The 22,166-nt window shown below is 39.4% G+C and overlaps 1 protein-coding gene and 1 long non-coding RNA gene across 4 annotated transcripts in view; one reads left to right on the top strand and one right to left on the bottom strand.

The window, feature by feature from the left end:
* The window catches only part of NFE2L2 (NFE2 like bZIP transcription factor 2), a 137,775-nt gene that overhangs the window by 81,531 nt on the left and 34,078 nt on the right, over positions 1-22,166 (top strand). The window lies entirely within an intron of this gene.
* Positions 1,941-22,094, bottom strand: LOC103561799 (uncharacterized). 2 transcript variants are annotated; one of them, XR_011528443.1, is made up of 4 exons: positions 21,963-21,977; positions 7,003-7,060; positions 2,955-3,171; positions 1,941-2,113 (listed from the first exon to the last, which is right to left on the bottom strand). It is a non-coding gene; the product is annotated as an uncharacterized lncRNA (long non-coding RNA). The 2 variants fall into 2 exon arrangements; XR_547538.2 differs by lacking the exon at positions 7,003-7,060 and having other exon boundaries at positions 21,963-22,094.

The following is a 22,166-nucleotide window of genomic DNA, read 5'->3' as shown; positions in this document are numbered from 1 at the left end:
TTACTACACACATCTTATAGATTGAGGACTTAGAGACCCAGAGCAGTTAGTTACATGACTTGTCCAGGTCACATACTACTAAGTGACAGAGCTCTCTCTCAAGTTAGTGATCTCTCTACTACACCACACTGTATTCCCCAGAAGCTCAAATTAGATCAGGCACAGATCTCAGTATATAAACGCAAGTGTGCAAGAAATGTATCTTTATTCTACTCTAAATCAACTTAATTTATCTTTTAAGCCCCTACTCTATTTTGGAAGGTGTCAGCAATGACTTCCATCATTTGGGTATTTCTCCAGCTGTGAGGGTGTCTCTAAGTTTGGGGTGGGACGTGGTGGGGGTGCAGGGGTTAGTGCCAAAGTATTGGGAGATCCATTTGTTCAAGTCAGCCCTTTGAGGAGGCACCAACCAAGATGTCTGCAGTTCCTTCCAGTCTGCCTACTGATGCTAATGCCTCTCTGCCTCCTTCCTGTTTACATGACCCGTTTGTGTGTAGCAGCTTCCCTGCTTCTTTGGGGCCACTCCAGGGTCTGGAAAGTTCTGTAGGCCCACACCACGCAGCCATTCTTCTCCCCAGGCTTGCTGCCTTCCTGAGGTAGAAGAGTCAAGTAGGAGGGAAGGACCCAGCCAGGCCTTTGCTCTCTGGCTTTCCTCCACATCTCTCCCCACCCCAATGAAGGGAAGTATTTCTAGTCTTCCAGGAAAGCCCAATTCTCCTCAAACCTTTTTCTTCTAAATACTTTGGCTGTACCCCAAATCCTCTCCAGTCCTCCAAGGTCTTTTGTAACACAAAACACAACTCACAGAAGTTTTTTGTTCTTGTTTTGTTTTTTATCTTGTCACATCACTCCCTCACCTTGAGGCAATGAGACAAGGGTCTGCCGTCCAAGGCATGAAAGTGGGGATAGGGGAGTCCCAAGAAAAAAACCATTTCTCAATCACTTGTGTATCACATTTAACTTCACCAGGTTCTTGTGAGATGAAGTCTCTGTGTCATTTTCCTGAAACTAACAGTGAGGAGAAGAGGCATTGATGGGAGTTCTTATATTTGGGAACTGGCAGGTTAAGCCCCTTTCTGCCTGATTGGTCTTTAAGTATACCATTCCCTCTCCCCTACCTCAATCCCTATGCTCCACCCCTGATAGCTGGATCCTACAATCTTGGTGATCAAGTTTCCACTTAAGAACTGGGGATCTTGTCTTCTCAGGGGAAGACCCCCCGGCTGTGAAAGCCTGTCCATAGATGGTTTCCCAGTCTTCTAAATGTGGAGAAGGAGATTTGTTTTTCTTGGTGTTTAAGTGTTTATCGCTTCCCCTACCTCAGTTATGAGCGCACACCCTAGAGTAAATCTGCCCCAGAGGGACGTGTTATTGTACAGTATATCGACAGTGATGAAGGGAAAAGGAAGCATTAAGATGGCTTAAGTGGAAAGAGCACATACTACTTGTAAGAGCCGAAGAACTCAGACCAAGTGACAGGCAAAGAGATGCTGTGTTAAAGCAAAACATCGTTTAAAAAGATCTGACTTGTACGAAATGCCATTTGCAAAGTGGATTTTAAAATCATTCCAAAGTACGTTAGGCTTTCACAAGATGTTTGTTTTAAACAGTACAGTTGGCTTTTGGTCAAAAAATGAAGTTTCGGTAATGCACAGTAACAATTGTAGTGTAATTATTGGCCACAAAATACCAGGTGCCCAGCCAAGCCTTTCCTACCCATTTAAGAGAGCCAAGATAAGCAAAAAGGCCCTGCCTAGCCATACCCAGAAGCTCCAAAGCTCAGCCTTTGTCACCAGGAAGGAATTAATTCAAAGAGCAAAGCCATTATGAGGCACAACCAGGCATTCTGTTGTAAACACCTTTTGTTAATACATGTTGAGAGCTGAACTTCCTCACATTTGAAAGAGGCCTGCTTGAGAGAGAATTTAAACCACGCCAGGTTTGAGATTGTTTTCTTTTCTTTTTTAGATTTCTGACATCATATCTCTGGGATTCACACAGTAGGGCAGTGCTGGCCTTGGAGCCCAGAGACTCCTCCAGTTGTCATTTGACCTAAGGATGGTAGTTCCTTGTTCTTCTGTGAACAGATGGCTTTAGCGTCAAGGGAATGAACCTGCAAAGAACGGACAAAACACAGGGGCGTTATAGGGAAGAAACATATTAAGAGATCTAAAGACACACTTCCTCATTATACATAAGGAAGCTATTTCCTAGATTCCTTGAGCTATAAAAGGCCAAGTGAATTTGCTTAAGTTAATAAATTTTATTTAATTATGATGATAATACCACAGCAAAATGTTTTCTGTTTCCTCTCTTTTTATTGCTTCCTGTTAGCTATTGAGAGAAGAAATGTAATGTAACTTTTTTATACTCTGATAATGATGAGGCTATCTCACTTGTTTTGTATGTGCTTCACAATGTATGTGTATGTGTGTGTATATAATTAAGTTGAATAAGATGGCTGCATTGTGTGGCTGCTACAAACACAGATGTAAGGCTAAAGATGGGGTCCAATTTTGTTAGAGTAAAACCCCATCATAAAAGTCCTTCATTGGGGCCAGGCTCGTGGTGTAGTGGTTAAGTTCGTCTGCTCCATTTCAGCAGCCCAAGGTTCATAGGTTCAGATCCTGGGCATGGACTTAGCACCGCTGTCAAGCCATGCTGTGGCAGCATCCCACATAAAGTGGAGGAAGATTGGCACAGATGTTAGCTCAGCGACAGTCTTCCTCAAGCAAAAAGAGGAAGATTGGCAACAGATGTTAGCGCAGGGCCAATATTCCTCACACACACACACACACAAAAGCCCTTTACTATGCTTTAGAACTGATTGAGAGAAAAAACAAAAGCTTCAGTTCTCAGAATGACCTGAAAAATCTATGGTATGAACCCTATTCTCCTTCCCTAGTCCTGGGATTAGAATGAAGTTTCTCATTCAACTAAGGCAATAAATTCACCTTGATTTGTCAGAGTCTGGCATCCAGGAAACAGTCTGGGCCCCCCTGGGTTCAGCTGACGGATCTATGGGCCCTGTGTGCTTCTTCGCCAATAGTGGCGGAGGAGCTGGTGATATCGTGAACGTCACTGAGCCGAGAGTGGGAGCCAGGGACTGTTCTGAGCACTGCATGTCTTCTCTCATTTAGTCTTCTGCATCCTCTTGAGGTTGGCGCCTATCTGCATTTCACGCATGATGAGACCAAGGAAAAGGGCAAGTTATTAGTCTGAAGCACCTAGAATTACTGTTTTTGCAGATCAAAAAAGCTCTAATATTGGCAAGTTCATATGATTCAACCTATTTGCCCAATGGCACAGAGTTAGTAGCGGGTGATTCCAGAGTTTGAACTTTCAACCACCCTAAAATGATGGCTGTATATCTGCATTTCAGATGACAGACCGGGGCTCAGAGCAAATGCATTTAAAAATAAATAAATAGTGCTATCAGTAGACTACTTCCTTTCTTCTCCAGGCTCTAGTTTCAATTACTGACTCTATTCACGTCATAGTGTGAAAGTTGGCTTGAGTCAGACAAGACTGCCCTGCCTGTGGCTACCCACCTGCTGTGCAGCCAAAACCAGCCCATTAAACCAGCTCTGTCAGGCTGGCTGCCTCAAAATCCGCCTGCCTAAAAATATCTTCCTCTCAGGATGGCGCAGAGCCACACACCCCATCTCCCCAGCTCGACTTCCACCATTAGAGCCACTCAGCTACAGCCACAGGCCTTTGTTAAAATTCCTCAGCAAACCCTATCAGCCTCTCCTGTTAACACACCAATGATTAGTTTATCATCAGATTACGGGAACTCAGGACTTGGATCAAGTGAATTTTGTTTGGGAGCCGCTGGGGAAGGTCAGGAACATGAGGGTAAATCATAAACTGTTATATGCGGCAGTAATGTTTGAAGCCTATTGGCCAATCCCAGCATTTTACAGCGGACAAAACTGATATTTAGGTGCTGAAGCCCTGGCATCCTGATTTTAGGGTGACCACTCGCCACAGTTTTCCTGGGACTGAGGGGTTTCCTGGAGTGTGGGACTTTCAGTGCTCAAACCAGAAAAGTCCCAGGCAAACCAGGCTGAGTTGACCACTCTATTCAATTGGCAGCCCAAAGCTCTTCTTCTCTGGACAGGTCAGACTTAGCAGGGCCTTGTAGCTAGGGCCCCAAGGCTGCTTGGTACAGTTCAAAAACCTCAGGTGGGGAAATGACAGCAAATAGAAATTTACATGGCACAGTTTAACCAAAGCTGGCTCCTCTGAATGATCAGCCTCCAGGCATGAACTTGGATGGATGTGGAAGCAGCCAAGTGAGGTAAGGTTGTGTCTGCCTCATGGTTGACCGAACCTTAGCCTCTTGGGCCACAGCATTTGGGAAAGCTGGTTAGATCGAGTCAGTCTCAGAAAATAAGGCCATGGTCTGGCTTATTCATTTCATAGAGACGAGCCACTGGGTCAGCCGCAGCCCAGTGGTTCAGAGCCTGTAAGGAGAGGGCCCCTGCTGCTTGTCTGCCATGTAGCTGCATAGAGAAAGGAATGCAGAAGTACACAGACAGGGAGAAGCATCAGCAGGGTACCCCGTGCTCCCATCACTTCCTTCTTCAGAAGTTTTGTCATGTGAGGTTTGAATCCTGCAATAAGCAGTCATTCTTGGCTAACTTTGGACTTTTTTCCTTAAAGGTCAAGCATCTAATTTTTAAATATTCCTTGTTTTACTTCTCCCCCTGGCCTATTTGCCCCCAGCCCTTGGTTTCTTGGCACTTGTTTCCTCCACCAGGCCTCCTGCTTTCTGTTCTGCTGGGACCCAGCCTCTAGACTTGCCCTGCACCTGGGGGTAAGGACGTGTTGAATGAAGGGGAAGAAAGGGAGAAGCAAGGAAGGGATAATGCAAGGAGCCCAGTCAGGCAAAATGGTCAGTACAAGTTCTCTTTAATATTCTTTCCTGCATGCGTTCCTTTAAGCTCTGCCGAGACACTCCCACCGCCATCCCTACCCCTGCACATACCTGCTGGAATCTAAATTTTTCATGATCCATCCTTGTTCTCAACCACCACTGAAATGTCCTTCTTCATGCCCAAATAGCAAATTTACTGATCAGATAAACCAGTCACTGCTAATGGGAGTTAAAGGCAGAGGCAAAACGCTTAAAAGTGGACCTTAACTGACCTGTAGAGTTACAACCCGTCCTAGGTTGTCTTAACACTTTAGTGAACCTAATTCTGGTGGAGGGATTTTGAAATTGGGGGATGGGGTGGGAAACATAGTGAAGGATTATTTTTGGAAGAGCTCTGTGATGAGGGTTGCCAGATTTAGCAAAGAAAAATATAGGGTACTTAATTGAATTTGAATTTCACATAAAAATGAAGAATTTTTTAGTATAAGGATGTCCCTTGCAATATTTGTGATATACTAAAAAGTACTCATTGTTTATCTGAAGTTCAAGTTTAATGGGGTGTCCTGTGTTTTATCTGGCAGTCCTGTGACCCGTGATGTCTCCCAGATTTGCAGCTTATGCAGTAGAAGTCCAGGATTGCTGTGGAGTTTGGAATAGGTTCCAAATATCTGGCAGAAGGGAACCAGCCCATCGGAAAGGGCGTCATGTGTTACAGTCAGGTGAAATCACTGTTCCCAAAGCAAGGCCTGCTGATGCTTGAGGGCATCTGAGGTAGGCCTGAACAGAACACCCCTGGAGACTGGCCAAGGTGCCAGTAATAAGGGCGTGTTCTGCTGGATCCTTCCCAGAAGATACAGTGTCTGGTTCCGGTGCTGACAACTGACCCGTCTGATATCCATCACACAGAACATTATTTTTAGATCTGAGGAAGGAGTAGCAAGGTTTAAAAAATAAGGTACTAGATATAGGGGGAACTACATTCCAGAAGCTCAGTCTTGACCAGGAAATGCAATCGATGGGCCTGCTAACATTAGAAAAGGTTAGTACCAGCAGCTTTCCAGGTGAAAATGCCTAAGAATGAGACCCCACACTTTTCTTTCACTTTTTTAATAAATAAATGTGATGCTACTAACTTCAAGAAAATTGCTTTTACTGCCTATAATAATCTTTTTTGTGTCAACTAATGAACAGAAAGGCTGTTTCGATATCTGTTATTGGTGTCTGCACTGGATATACCCTGTCTGCTCTTCTGGATCTAACTTCTATTCCTCTTCTTCTCTACCCTGCTCTGTGCTCTGGGAAGCTCACCCTTAGGGAACTCCCTTCTCCTCTGTCTTCTGGTTAGTTCCAGCCAATGGAAGACATCAGTGAGAGATTGGAGGTTGGGAGGACAGATAGCTCCGAAGAATAGCTTAATTATGGTTGGTGTTTATTAAAATACTCAGTTTCAATAACATAATGAAAAGCACTCAAAATAGGAAGAAGATGACTACTTCTTTAATATGATAAAATACAGTACATCTATGTCATCCCAAAAGGCCAGCATTCTGCTTGATGGGGAAACATAGGGCAGCCCCACTAAAGTTAGGAATAAGACAGGAGTGCTCACTATCACCATCATTATTTAAAATTTTTACCGAGGTACTAGCAATCACAATTAGACAGGATAAAGACTTCAAGTATGAAAATAGGAAAGGAAGAAAATTATTCACTATTTGCAGATGATATGATGTATGCTTTTAAACCCAAGAAACTCAACTGAAAAATTATTATAAACAATGAGAGAATTCAGTAAAGTAGAAAGATGCAAAATTAATATACATAAACCAATCAATCTCATATATACAAACAACCTATCAGAAGATAGAAGGATGAAGGACCTTAATTAAAGTAGCAACAAAAAAGAAGAAATACCTAGGAATAAATTTAACAAGAAATGTACAGGCTCTATATGTAGAAAACCTTAAAATAAAACCAAAAGATCCAAAAAAGATTTAAACAAGTGGAAAGACATACCTGGATAGGAAAATTTAAAATTGTTAAAATGTCACTTCTCCCTAAGTAAATTTAAAATTTCAACACAATCCCAATAAAAATACCAAGTTTTTTTCCTTTCTTACTTGACAAGATAATCTTCAAATTTATATTGCTGACATCGGGAGAATAGCCAGTAAAATTCTGAAAAGAAAAGAAATATGTATGTCTGTGTGGGGGAGAAGGTGGAATGGTTAGCCCTACCAGATATTAAAACACATTGTAAAGCCTCAGTAATTAAAACAGTGTGGGACTAGTCCGTAAATGAACATAGAGATGAATGGAACAGATGAGAATGTTCTGATATGGACCCAAATAGATGCAAGAATTTGTATATGATAAAAGTGACATTGCAAATCACCAGGGAAAAGAAAGACTAATCAATAAATGGTATTGATATAACTGGATAGCTATCTGGAATAAAACTGGGCTATACTTCACACTATACAACAAGTTACAAAGATGTCATATATTTAAATGTGGAAAATCATACTGAAATTACTAGAAGAAAACTGTGGGAGAAACTTTTTATAACCTTGGAAGGTTTTTGTAAATGTAACTTAAAATCCAGAAGCCATTTAAAAATTGATAAATTCAATTATGTAAAAATTTAAAAGTTTCTGTGTCGCAAAAAAAAAGAAATCACCATAATTAAAGTTAAAAGAAAAATGACAAACTGGGAAAAAATATTTTCAACTGATATAGTAATAATATCCCTTATATACAAAGCACTACTAGAAATAAGTAAGAGAAAAAATTGACAAACCAATAGAAAAATAGGCAATGGAAATGAACAAATGACTGAAGAGTTCTGGTACCAATTCCAGCATGGGGGTCGAGGTGTTTTCCCACACCAACAAGCAATTTTCAGACATCAACTGGATGTCCCACAATTCTGATGCTGTCTACCAGGAGATAGTGTCAGATCCCACTGGTTAAGGATTCAGTCCTACAAGGCTGCCAGTCTCAAGTCCAGGTTGTCACCTGTGCTTCTAACAACATCCCAACAACCCCCTCCTTGAGTATGATTAATTTCCTAGAGTGGCTCACAGAACTCAGAGAAACATTTCACCTCCTAGATTACTGGTTTATTATAAAAGGACCTAACTAAGGAACACCCAGAGGAAAGAGATGCATGGAGCAAGGTATGGATGAAAGGCGAGGAGCTTCCATGCCCTCTCCAAACTCTCCACTCTCCCGAAATCTCAATGTGTTTACCAACCCAGGAGTTCTCTGAACCCTCTCCTTTTGGGTTTGTATGGAAGCTGCTTGACATGGGCATGATTGATTAAATCATTGGCCATTGGTGATTGAATTCTGACTCCAGTCCCTCTCCCCTCCCAGGAGGTGGGGGAGGGGAAGGGCTAAAAATTCCAACCCTCTAATCACAGGGGGCTCCCCTGGCAAGCAGTCCCCATCTTTAGGTGCTTTCCCAAAGCCACCTCATTAACATAACAGAAGACAGCCTTACTGCTCTCACCACTTAAGAAATTCCAAGGATTTTAGGAGCTCTGTACTGGAAATGAAATGAAGACCAAATATATAGTTCTTATTATAAATCACAATATCACAACTCATAGAAAAGATCATAAATATATGAAAAGATATTCAACTTCACTCATAATAGGAGAAATGGAAATTAAAGCTGTGCTGATATATTATTTTTCATATATCAGATTTTCAAAAATCTAAAAGTTTGCTTATCTTTGTGAGATTATAAATTGGTACAACTCCATGGAGGGCATTTTCGCAGGGTCCATCAGTCTTACAAATGCACATATCCTTTGACCTGACAACCCCTTTTAATGGAATATATCCTATGAATATATTTGACACATAGATGACCTAGATGCAGGATTATTCATGGCACCATTACTTGTAATAGCAAGACTGGAAACAACCCAATGTCCATCAATATGAAACTGGTTAAATAAATCATGTTGCCTCCATTTAATGGAATATTATGCAGCCATGAAAACAGAAAGAAATAAAAAAGAAAGATAAGGATATGCTATGTACTATACTGATATGGAAAAATCTTCAAGATATTTTTAATGAAAAAATGCAAGATGCTGAGCAGTATGCACTATCTGCTAACTTTGTGTGAAAAAAGAAAAAAATAGAATATATGTATAAATATTTGCTGGTATATACATAAACTACTCTGAAAGATATCCAAACAACCAGTAAGAGTGGATGGGGAGGAAAAAAGGGAAGGAGATCTAGTGAATGGGGAGATTGGGAAGGGAGACAGACATTCACCTTTTATATTTTTTAAATATTTGAGTCATGAGCATATATTACTTATTCACATATTAAATATTTAAAAAGTGCTTGTTAAAAAATCAAACAATACAGACATATATAAGGTAGGAAGTGAGTGTTCCTCTGCTCCTAAACCTACCACTTGGAGAAAACCAATGCCACAGACGCCTACTTATCTTAAGGGATTTAGTCATTGATAAGCAGATAGGAGACTTAGAAAAAATTACGTATTAGGCAAGGAAAGCACTATTTTCTGAGTCACTGAAATCATGTTGCTGTGGCAGTACCAAATCCGCTTAGCTCAAAGACAAGCAGCTGAAATCAATATTTTATTTTATTTTTTGAGGAAGATTAGCCCTGAACTCTGCTGCCAATCCTCCTCTTTTTGCTGAGGAAGACTGGCCCTGAGCTAACATCTGTGCCCATCTTCCTCTACTTTATATGTGGGATGCCTACCACAGCATGGCTTGCCAAGCGATGCCATGTCTGCACCCGGGATCCGAACCGGCCAACCCCAGGATGTCAAAGCAGAACGTGCAGTTAACCACCGTGCCACTGGGCCAGCCCTCTGAAATCAATATTGCTTTCCTTCTGCAGGCTTACAGTGAGCCACTGGGCTTACATAGCACATTCAATCCTATATGAGTTCAGGTATATGTAGAATTGAATTGGAAAATTATTCTGAATTAGGTAGCAAGGTAAAGAGAATGGTAGAGGCCATTAGCTCTAATGTATTAAGTATTATGTGGATTTGAAATTAAGACACTAATATTGCAGCAAATGAAAATGTTTATGCAGTCTGCAAATTCTTGGCAGTAGTACCACAGAATTCAGCCAGCAAGGGCTCCTAAGTTACAAACATAAAGAGTTGCAAAGAACACTAATAATTATTCCTTGTTTTCCACTGCCATTATTAAAAATTACTAAAAATATTTTCTAACTAGACTGTGACATTCCACTAGTTCAGTAAAGCAAAACTCATGTTATGAAGACCCCTCTCAAGATCATGTTCCTTTGACTCAGAAAATTCCTTGGAGTAGAAAATGAATGTTATAAATATCTATTAACCAAAAATGAATACAAAATGACGTATTCAGGCTCCTTATTTCAACACAAATACCAAGATCTCTAGCCAAACTAGCAGTTGATACTTTTAATACATGTGCCCTAATACAATGCAACAATTTTTATGCAATGCACTCTTTTTCCTGTCATCTTCTTATAAAAGCAATGTGTTGATGTTGGAAGAAACCTTAGAAATCAACAAGTCTAGTCATGCAGTCATTCATTCATTTCACAAATATTTATCAAGTGTCTCCACATATTAAGTAAAGTAAAAAGCAGTAGGATAAGAAGATGAATGACACAGTCTCTGGCCCTTGAGGAGCTTACATCTAAGCCAAACCCTTTATTATTTATTTCATTTATTTTGGCTTGATGTGTTTTATGTTCATGTTTTTAATTAAAAACATTTTTTTTTCAATTGAGGTAACATTGGTTTATAGCTACCCCTTTATTTTTATTTTAAAGAATCTCTAGGTCTCTCAAGTTGAGACCAGTATGTCTTTTCTTTATGCCAAATATCAAGCATTTATGAAAAGAACTAAATAGTTTATATTTATGGATTGGCAGTGGTCTATTATTACTTCAATGCTTTTCACATAGTAATTTTTTGGTTTTGGATGATCATTTCAGACGATCTAACTGCTCTTCATCTTCACAAGTAACTTTAATACAATATGCCAGTTAGCCTTGCAACAACCTTCATTTCACAGAAGAGCAAACTGATGTCAGCGAGATTAATCAACTTTCCCAGGAATTGTACGGCTAGTAAGTAAGTGAACCCAGATGTGTCTGTCTCTAATGCTTATATTCTCTCTACCACAGAACCCAGCAGGACTTGTAGAGAAGTTGTAATTAGTATTTACTTTTGGAGTACTTTAAGATTGAGAATACTTTGAGTACATGAGTGTCATTTGATTGTTAAATCTGCTGCTGCTTCACAGACAATTTCTCAGAGAAAAGTACACTATAACTGTAAACAACACAATGTATTTCTGAGTACCTTAATGCCAAATCACGAAGAGCATGAAATGATACTGGACAACTGCTGGCCTCAGTCATTACAATATTCTGCATTAAAATGATCAATGTAGGGCTGGCCCAGTGGCACAGCAGTTAAGTTTGCAGGTTACGCTTCAGCGACCCTCGGTTCACCAGTTCGGATCCCGGGTGTGGACCTATGCACCACTTGTCAAGCCATGCAGTGGCAGGCATCCCTCATATAAAGTAGAGGAAGATGGGCACAGATGTTAGCTCAGGGCCAGTCTTCCTCAGCAAAAAGAGGAGGATTGGCAGCAGATGTTAGCTCAGAGCTAATCTTCCTCAAAAAAAAAGTAAAAAAATTAAAAATAAAAAAAATGATCAATGTATAAATGAAGTTACTGGTTTTTTCCCATTATATTCCTTTACTTTTTTATCCTCAAACCTTCCTATAGCCTTATCTTTTGTTCATTTGAATTGCTTTGCTCTACGTCTTTTGAATATCCATATCAAGTCTACTAAATCTTTAAAGATACTATAATATTTTTACATTAAATTATTATTATGTTCTTCAAAAGGTCACTGATTTTTCTTCTTTTAGGCATGTTGGTATGAGTCTCCTCTTAACACACACACTCCTCTACTCAAGTCTTCTGAGAAGCAAAACATTCACTTTATAGTGAATGATCAATGCATAACTCGCTCAGAGCAAGGTAGAGATTTTTGCAATCATAGAGATGATCTATAGCAAAAGAGATATTTGGGTAAAGTCACATGATCGAGTCTGGCACTGATTGGCAGTTAGCTTTGAAGACCTTGGACCGTGGAATCAGATCATAAAATCTGAACTGTGTTCCTTAGAGTCATATTCTTCACATTCACCCTTGAGCCACTACAATCAGATACAGGTTTCTAGGGGCCCTTGTAATTTATTTTTTTATGTATTTACAGATTTGGATCAATAGTAGAGGGCTGGTAAGCAGTAATCAAGAAAGAAAAACAAATACATGGAAATCTTAAATTGAATTGCAACATGAAAATTATAGCACAGTTTATAACAGCTTTATTATATCCTAATAGCATAAAATTATGCTTCACCCTTCAAAGTATGTCACACAGTTAAATGAGTTCCATGGTAAAAATTATAGCATAGATCATAGTCCCTAAATTGTTTAATTATTCACAAAGCATTGGGTGGTATCTTGGAATCTAGTTTGGCCCAGTGAAAGAGCAAAGGTTTTGGAATGAGCCAAACCTAGGATTTCAGGTGAACTCTGCCACGGAAGCTTGGCTAAGTTACTGAATCATGGAGCTGTGTGACCTCGGCCAAGTGATGGTATCAGACTGAACTCAGCTTTATCACCGGTTTTTTTTTTTTTTTTTTTGAGAAAGATTAGCCCTGAGCTAACATCTACCACCAGTCCTCCTCCTTATGCTGAGGAAGGCTGGCCCTGAGCTAACATCCATGCCCATCTTCCTCTACTTTATATGTGGGACGCCTGCCACAGCATGGCTCACCAAGCGGTGCCATGTCCGCACCCGGGATCTGAACTGGTGAACCCGGGGCCACTGAATCAGAATGTGCAAACTTAACTGCTGCACCACTGGGCCAGCCCACTTTATCACCTTAAAATGGTTGTTGTGAAGATAATAATGACACACAAAAGGTTTGGAAATAGAGCCTCGTACATAGTAGATACTCAATAAACTCAAGCCTCACATAGGGCAGTTTCCGCAGTACACATAATGATTTCTTATTAAATTGAATTGATTATAAGGAGATTAAGTGTTGGTATTATATGACCTTCCTCCTCAAGTGGATAATTAAAATTGAAAGGACATATTTCCTGCTGCTGACAATATAGTACTTCCCCAAGAGATTAGAATGGGCAAACTTTAGCAAGAAATGTCTCCATTATATTCCTTTATGGAGAAGTCTACAGTGTACACGAACACTTCTTCTATCTTATAAATCAGTATTATCACAAAATATCTGGGGCTGGCCCCGTGGCCGAGTGGTTAAGTTCGCGTGCTCCGCTGCAGGCGGCCCAGTGTTTGGTTGGTTCGAATCCTGGGCGCAGACATGGCACTGCTCATCAAGCCACGCTGAGGCAGCGTCCCACATGCCACAACTAGAAGGACCCACAACGAAGAATATACAACTATGTATTGGGGGGCTTTGGGGAGAAAAAGTAAAAAAATAAAATCTTTAAAAAAAAAAATCTACTTATCCAGTGTTTAGGGCCTTTTTTTTTAATCTGTTTTTTTTTAAAGATTGGCACCTGAGCTAACATCTGTTGCCAATCTTTTTGTTGTTGTTCTTCTTCTTCTCCCCAAATCCCCCCAGTACATAGTTGTACATTCTAGTTGTAGGTCCTTCTGGTTGTCCTGTGTGGGACGCCGCCTCAGCATGGCTTGATGAGCGGTGCCATGTCTGCGCCCAGGATCCAAACTGGTGAAACCTGGGCTGCCAAAGCAGAGCTCGGGAACCCAACCACAGCACCACTGGCCGGCCCTACCTTTTTTTTTTTTTTTTTTTTTTAAATAAAACTGCAATGACCTTGTCAGGGTAGTTAACAGATGATCTTAACCAATTTGGTTAAAATTGTTTATGGTGATAACTAGGGTTTCAAAGGGAGAGGAGTCAAGGAAGAATAAGAAACAGGTAATAATTGTTACTTCTCGATGAAGTTTAGGAAACATGAGTGGGTTCATTAACACATGGTTTGTGGAAGAAATTCTGAGACACCAATTGAAAGTAAAAGCTTAGTATTTTGTAGTTTCTTTTTTTAAGAACTCAAATTTGCATTAAGGTGTGTTTTATATTTTCTGGAATTTTGATGTCATTTAAATCAATAGTTAATGATATTTTCTTACCATAACTCCTCTCTGATTATCTAACAGCAAAGTCTCTCACAATGAAGGATATTGTAGGGACGTATCCCTTCCTCTAAGTCAACGTATAGAAAACATTATATTACACATTAAAACCACTGTCATGAACAGATAATTGACATCTTTAGTCATTAAGGGAATGCAAATTAAATGCAAATTAAAGTTGCAATGACATACAGATATATTATGTACATACATAATATATATACATATATATTATATACATGTATATTAGAATGATTATACTAAGTTGTCTTGGCAAGAATATGGAGGAACTGGACTCTAATAGATTGCTGGTGGGAATGTAAAATGATATAACCACTTAGAAGAAAGTCTAGCAGATTCTTATAAAGTTAAACATTCTCCTACCGTGTGAACCAGCCATTCTCCTCCTAGGTATTTACCCAAGAGAAATGAAATGTATATCCATACAAAGACTTGTATGTTAACATTCAGCAACTTTATTTGTAATAGCTAAAAAATGGAAACAACCTAACATCTATCAACATGTGAATGGATAAACAAATTGTGGTATATCTACACAATGAATACTACTCAACAATAAAAAGGAATTAACTATTGATACATGCAACAACATATATGAATCTCAATTACGTAGAGTGAAAGAAGCCAGATTAAAAAAGATTACATACTGTATGATTCCATTTATAATATTCTAGAACATGCAAACTAATTCATCATTCCACAAAGTAGATCAATGGTTGCCTGGGGATGGAATGGAGTACTGGGAGAAGCAGGATTAAAATGAGACACAAACAAGCTTTTGGGAGTGATGGATATGTTTGTTATCTTCATTGCATTGATGGCTTCACACATATATATCAAAACTTATCAAACAGATACTTTAAATATGTGCCATTTATTGTATGTCAATTATACCTCAATAAAGCTGTTTTTTAAAAAAACACTGTGTTAATTTTTCATAAAAATGCAGAGACAATGCTGACCCTCTGCTATTAGGCTGGGTAGATCCACTGCCTGCCTCTTCTGTGGCATTCACTACTTCCTGGCTATGGGCAACTGTGATGTTTTATTACTGGACTGTAAGGACCTTGAGGGTAGGATCCATGTTTACCTCATCTTGGTCTTCCTTCAAACCCTCAGCATGGGCTGAGTGGTTGAGTTCACACGTTCTGCTTCTGTGGCCTGGGGTTTCGCCAGATCGGATCTTGGGCGTGGACATGGCACTGCTCATCAATCCATGCTGAGGCGGCATCCCACATGCCACAACTGGAAGTACCCACAACTAAAAATACAAAACTATTTACTGGAGGGGGTTTGGGGAGAAAAAGGAAAACTAAAATCTTTAAAAAAAAAAAATCCTCAGCATGGTACCCCTCATCAGGTGTTTGGGTTTTTTTTACTGAGGTCATAACAGTTTACAACATTGTGAAATTTCACTTGTACATTATTGTTTGTCAGTCACCATATATATGTGCCCCTTTACCCCTTATGCCCACCTCCCAAACCCCTTCCCCTCTGGTAACCACTAATCTGTTCTCTTTGCCCATGTGTCTGTTTATCTTCTACACATGAGTGAAATCATACAGTGTTTGTCTTTCTCTGTCTGGCTTATTTTGCTTAACATAATACCCTCAAAGTCCATCCATGTTGTTGCAAATGGGATGATTTCGTCTTTTTTTTAATGGCTGAGTAGTATTCCATTGTATATATACACCACATCTTCTTTATCCATTCATCAGTTGATGGGCATGTGGGTTGCTTCCATGTCTTGGCTATTGTGAATACTGCTGCAATGAACATAGGGGTGCATGAGTCTCTTTGAATTGTTGATTTCAAGTTCTTTGGATAAATACCCAATAGTGGGATGGCTGGGTCATATGGTATTTCTATTTTTAATTTTTTGAGAAATCTCCATACTGTTTTCCATAGTGACTGCACCAGTTTGCATTCCCACCAGCAGAATGCATCCTCTCCAACATTTGTTATTTTTTGTCTTGGTAATTATAGCCATTCTAACAAGGTGTAAGGTGATATCTCATTGTAGTTTTGATTTGCATTTCCCTAATGATTAGTGATGTTGAACATCTTTTCATGTGCCTGTTGGCCATCTGTATAACTTCTTTGGAAAAATGTCTGTTCATATCCTCTGCCCATTTTTTGATAGGGTTGTTTGTTTTTTGTTGTTGAGTTGTATGATTTTTTAAATATATTTTGGAGATTCACCTCTTGTCAGATATATGATTTGTAAATATTTTCTCCTAGTTGGTGGGTTGTCTTTTCATTTTGTTCCTGATTTCCTTTTCCTTGCAGAAGCTCTTTAGTCTGATGAAGTCTCATTTGTTTATTTTTCCTTTTGTTTCTCTTGCCCAAGTAGACACGGTATTCGAAAATATCCTTCTAAGACAGATGTCAAAGAGTGTACTGCCTATATTTTCTTCTAGGAATGTTACGGTTTCACATCTTACCTTCAAGTCTTTAATCCATTTTGAGTTAATTTTTGTGTATGGCAAAAGATAATGGTCTACTTTCATTCTTTTGCATGTGGTCTGTCCAGTTTTCCCAACAACATTTATTGAAGAGATTTTCCTTTCTGCATTGCATGTTTTTAGCATCTTTGTTGAAGATTAGCTGTCCATCAACTGTTGTTTTTTAAATAAATAAATCGCACAGATAGTTTTTGTCAAAATATTTCAGAAAACATTTCTACCCAAATTCCCTAATTAACCCTTATCATTTTTTAAAAACATCCATGAGAGGCAGCAAATCGTCATGTTAAGAACTTTAGAGCCAGAGTGACCTGCCCAGCTACTTGCTAACTGCTTGACCATGGATAAAATTAGCTAGCCTCTTCAGGCCTCAGTTTCCTCACTTCTAAAGGAGGTAATAATATACCTATGTCATTGGTTTTCTGATGGGATTAAATTAAATAATCCACGTAAAGTGCATGGCCCATTGTCAAAACTCAATTTTAAAAAGGCAAGTGAATTCATACATTTACCATCACAAACTTCCGAAAGTGTATGAACCCCAAGACTGAAATATTCTGTCTTTCATCAGTAGAAAGAAAATGTGATGAACAGGTACCTGCATCTTCTCGGGAGAGAGCTCTAAACTGGCATTAAAGTTACCTGCATGTTAGGCTTTTTAGAAGCATACAACCAGAGGAATTTAATTTATTAGAAGTGCAAGGGTTACAATAGCTTACAGTCTTGTCACTACATTTTATACCTTGTTCTTAGACCTTTTCATTAAAACAGAAGAATAAAAACCCTGCTACGAGGTAGAGGCTGAAGATGGAAACAGCTCATTTAGTTTCTCCCTACCCTTCATTTTGAAGTTCCTAAATGTAGAAATCCTATTCTCATATTTGTTTGTAAGTTTTCTCTCTAGTGAAAAATACTTTATCGTTCTGTCCACGGGGAATTAATTAAACAGAATGTGGAAAAACGTAATCTTCAGGGAGCTTCACTGTGAGTACTCAGTAAATACAGCACAGCCAAGGGACTCTACAGAGACCTGACCTACAGTGGACTGAGGCTGGGCTTTAGAACCAGCCAGTTCCAGATAACGATTTTCCTGAACTTTGAGCAACACACTTCATTGTCTTGTAGCCTTTTGATTTATAATATTGGGTCTAATCACATCTGCATGATTTGTAGGGAACGTTTATAAAATATATGAAATAATTATCATTGATCAACTGGGTTATTAATCTCCTCCAAAAATAAGGTGCTAACATATGAATAAAATTTACACCTGACCCTTTAGCTCTGGCCCAGTACTAGATTGGCCTTCAAAAGTCCAAGTCAATTTGTTGTGTGGGAAGAACGTAATACCAGGAATCAGGAAATGTTATTCTACTCCTGGCTCTGCCAATAGCTAGTTTTGTAATCATTGGTAATCAAATCACCCCTCAGTTGCCTCAAATGTAAAAGTAGAGGGTTGAACTAGATCAGGGAGGGAAAATACCTAACATGTGCCACCTATTCTGTCATTCTGTGCCCACAGCAGACATTGTTAATCAATCACTGAGATTTTTCTACCAAATTGGGAAGCTGCTTCTGAATTCTTCTCAGCAAAGCATTGTAGGCAGCCACTGCCAATCAATTGGAGTTGGCAATAAAAGTAAAACTTACTTGCCATGTTTGGGCCAGATGATCTCTAAGCATTCTTTTAATCCTAACATTACTCAAAGGTCAAAATGAGTCTATGAAATAGCAAATCCCAGGAGACAAATATCTTGGCAAGTCTTATTTCCCCTTTTCACGTTCCAGCCTATAAGAGTGTTAAGGACTTCATCTGCAAGGCCTGCCCACGAGGATACTCTGTTCTTCCATCATTACATTCTGCTTTTTGTTTGTCCAAAATGAAAACAATTTAATTCATTTTTCCCCTAATTCTAAAAATGCTTACTGTAAAAATTTGAACAATGCAGAAAAGATGAAGAAGTGATAAAAGTGAATTATCTGATATTGGACACTCATTATTTGGTAACTAGCCCTGCAGACATAGCTCTAGGTATACGTGTTTTTCTGTATTCTGTTTATTTTCCCCATACAGCAATGTTATGTACGGGCAACTTTGCATATCACTCCAAAGCTGCGCTTCTTAGTCTCTTCTCAACGTACTCATAAAATTCCATCTTTGTCTGTGGCTCCCTCCTATTCTGCTCAGCGAAACTTTGCTAGTTAGCAGATTGAAAGAGCAAAGGATCTTTAGACCTTTACCGCAACCACACTTAAAGATGTGGTCAAATTCTCCAGGCTCCACTCTAGTATATACAGAATGGAAAGATTTGCAAAGCTTGTGGTTAAAATTCAATTTGAAAAGGAAATGGACCCAGTGGCTTGGGAGAAAAGCAGTGTTCCTCCCTAACACTACACCCCACCCCCACTTTTCTACTTGTTATTATAAAAGTAATATTTACTTAGGAAAATACAGACTAGCAAAAATGAGAAAAATAAAATCATCAGTAAGTTAATCAGAATAATAATGGTTAACATTTTGGACTATATGTGTTCAGTCTCTTTTTCCTGTGCATGTATATTTATATAGGTATCAACAGATATAATTGAAAAGCACTCTTTTAAACTTCTGGGTTTTTCTCTTTACTCACTGCCCTGCGGTTCCTGCAGAGTACTGTTTCTATTATGACCAGGAAACTCTGCAAGTTAAAACTGGCTTTGGAGATACACAGCTCTTTTATCAAGCAGTTTGCATAGTGAGGTGTGCACCCCGAGGAACCAAGGTTATGGGTGTGTTTTGAAATAAATACACCAATTATTTTGAACGCCGCTATAGTGGAGTTCAGTTTATCCATGGGGCATGCTGCTCCCGAAGTTCAAATTCCCTCAGAAGATATTCAACAAGTATCTTACATAACTGGTATAAATGAGGTCACGTTAGGGCCAAAATCTCTATGCATTTACACATCTGACTACTTAATTGATGAAATGCCTGTGTTCCTTAAGTGTATTTTGATAAGGAGAATATCTCACTATCGTCTATCTAATAGTATGATACTGATGCATGCTGTGATGAGGTGATTTACTTTTGTTTTTTAAAGATTGGCACCTGTGCTAACATCTGTTGCCAATCTTTTTTTTGTTTTTTCCTTCTTCTCCTCCAAGCCCCACAGTACACAGTTGTATATTCTAGCTGTAGGTCCTCTGGTTGTGCTATGTGGGACACCGTCTCAGCATGGCCTGATGAGCAGTGCCATGTCTGCGTCCAGGATCTGAACCGGCAAAACCCTGGGCCGCCGAAGCGGAGCGCACAAACTTAACCACTCAACAACCGGGCCGGCCCCAAGGTGATTTACTTTGTATGTAGCAACAAATATATATTATAGGACAGATACCCTCCTCATTCACAGGAAGGGGCAGCCAGGAGAAACCTTGCCTTCTATATCCAATATATGCTGTTTTGGTTATCTGTTGCTGTGAAACAAACCACCCCAAAACTCAGTGGCTAAAAACAACATTATAATCTCTTGCAATTCTTTGGGCTGACTGGGCTCAGCCAGGCAGTCTTCTGCTGGTGTTGCTTGGAGTTTCTCATATATGGTTGCAGTCAGATAGCAGCTGGGGCTGGAGTCCTCTGGGGCTTGACTTAGGGTGGAAAGTCCAAGATGGTTTCTTCACTCACAAGCCTGGTGCCCTTTTGCTTCATATAGCCTCTCTCCACTTGGAGTCTCATCCTCCAGGGTTGTCCCCATGGCCTCTCTTCCCATGAAGATAGTCAAACTTCTCACATGATGGCTGACTTCTAAGAGTGTAAAATCAGAAGCTTGCAGGCCTTTTTAAGGCTTAGGCAGAGACCTGGCCTACTGTCACTTCCAGCCTCCTTCCCTAAGTTAAAGCAAGTCACTCGATTCAATGTGGGGAGACTACACAAGCACATCAGTAGCAGGAAGGGTGGTTCATTGGCTGCCACCTTTGGAAACCAGCTACTACAAGCTGAACAAATTTAGAATTTCAACTCTAAATCCAAGAGAGTCTGGATATTTTCTGGCTTGAAGATGGAGTACAATTAAGAGGAAGTGAAAAGAAGAGGGAAGAAGCCTCAAGGTGATGAAGAATTTTGAAACAGTGGTACTTTCTTGGGCCTTTCAAACTTGGCAGATTAGATCACCAAGAAGAAGGTGAAATAAATGGGTCATCACATCACCATTACCCAAATTTTGTGAACTCAAAAGGCTTACTTGATGACGCTTATTTTTTTATAAGAATTCTAGATCAAAGTATTACAATCCTCACACATTTCTAGCATACATGGAGGGTTGTCTTTCCAAAGACAGCAAAAAAATTCAGACATGAATGGAAATATACAAGGGTTAGTAGAATGTGAAACCAATTGGGGGAAAAAATAAAATAGTAGCTAGGAGAGCCTAGCAGTAGAAAGGACTCCCCTGGCACTGGGACAGGAGAGAAAAACCAGCATCCTCTATCCTGTTCTCCTGGAACTTCTCAGCGTGGAGCAACTGTGGCCCAATAGCATAACATGGAAGTTTGGAGGGCAAGGCCTAGGTTCACACATGAAGACATCTCATCTCAGTGTTTGCCGAGACTGGGAACCTCTTTGACAGGGGTGGTCTAAGACTGTGGTTCCCTTTCCTTGTGCTGAACCACCGTTCAAAGCCAAACAGCTTTTCCTTAGTGTTTATTTTTCTTAAACATGTTCAGATTCTTATATTGTTCTCCTCCCTTCGAAAATATGTACTCTGCAGGTGCCTGAAATAATATACATTCAGCAACTGCAGTTTTGTAAAAGTAAAGGTTATTTCATTCAGTCTAAACTCAATGGAAAATTGTTGCTTAACAAGGAAATACCAAACACTTTATAAACTCCTTGAGGGCAGCAATCATGTCATATATGACTTTGGTATCTCCTGCCTCCTGGGCTTACTGTCTGCCTTCACAGATTTAGTAGTTTTAATAAGTAACTTGAATTGTTAACAATATACTCTTGTGCCCTTCTTTGACGCAGAAATGTCATTTCGTTATGTCTTTGCATGTTTCATGTCAGGTCCATTGTAAATAATCTCCCCTAAACTTGTTTTCAGTGTGCAGATTATTTTGCAGGCTTTTCACATAACAGCTGAGAGGGTTTAATTCAAGGTGAAGACGCTTGCTTCAATTACAAGGAATTAACTTAGGCTTCACTTACCTCAAGGAATACTTGACCATATTAATTTACACATAAATCCTGTGAGTGTCAAATTACTCAACCAAGAGAAGGTAGTTCTTTGCAGGTTATAGCGCGTTGATCTGCCATACTCAGGCTTTTTTTTTTTTTTTTTTTTGGCGACAGGTTTTTGAATGAAATAGTAAAACCACTGCGGGCACAGTCTACTCACCTGGTTTTGCATAATTCCAAGAACCTAGAAACTGAAAAGTAGGCATGTTAAAGAGTGAGAAAAATTGTTAACGTATAAGAGAAAAAAAAATTTATTCTCTTTTAAATCTTAAAAGATGTCATAATATTCCTGTTTTCAAGTACTTGAAGTTTTAAAACTACAAAGAGAAAGGTAAAAATTACTCATGATTCTACAACTATTAAT

Source organism: Equus przewalskii, chromosome 17 (assembly GCF_037783145.1).
Source record: "Equus przewalskii isolate Varuska chromosome 17, EquPr2, whole genome shotgun sequence".
In the NCBI taxonomy this organism is placed as follows: domain Eukaryota; kingdom Metazoa; phylum Chordata; class Mammalia; order Perissodactyla; family Equidae; genus Equus; species Equus przewalskii.
The sequence above is the reverse complement of the archived record's forward strand: the minus strand, read 5'-3'. Positions and strand labels throughout refer to the sequence as shown.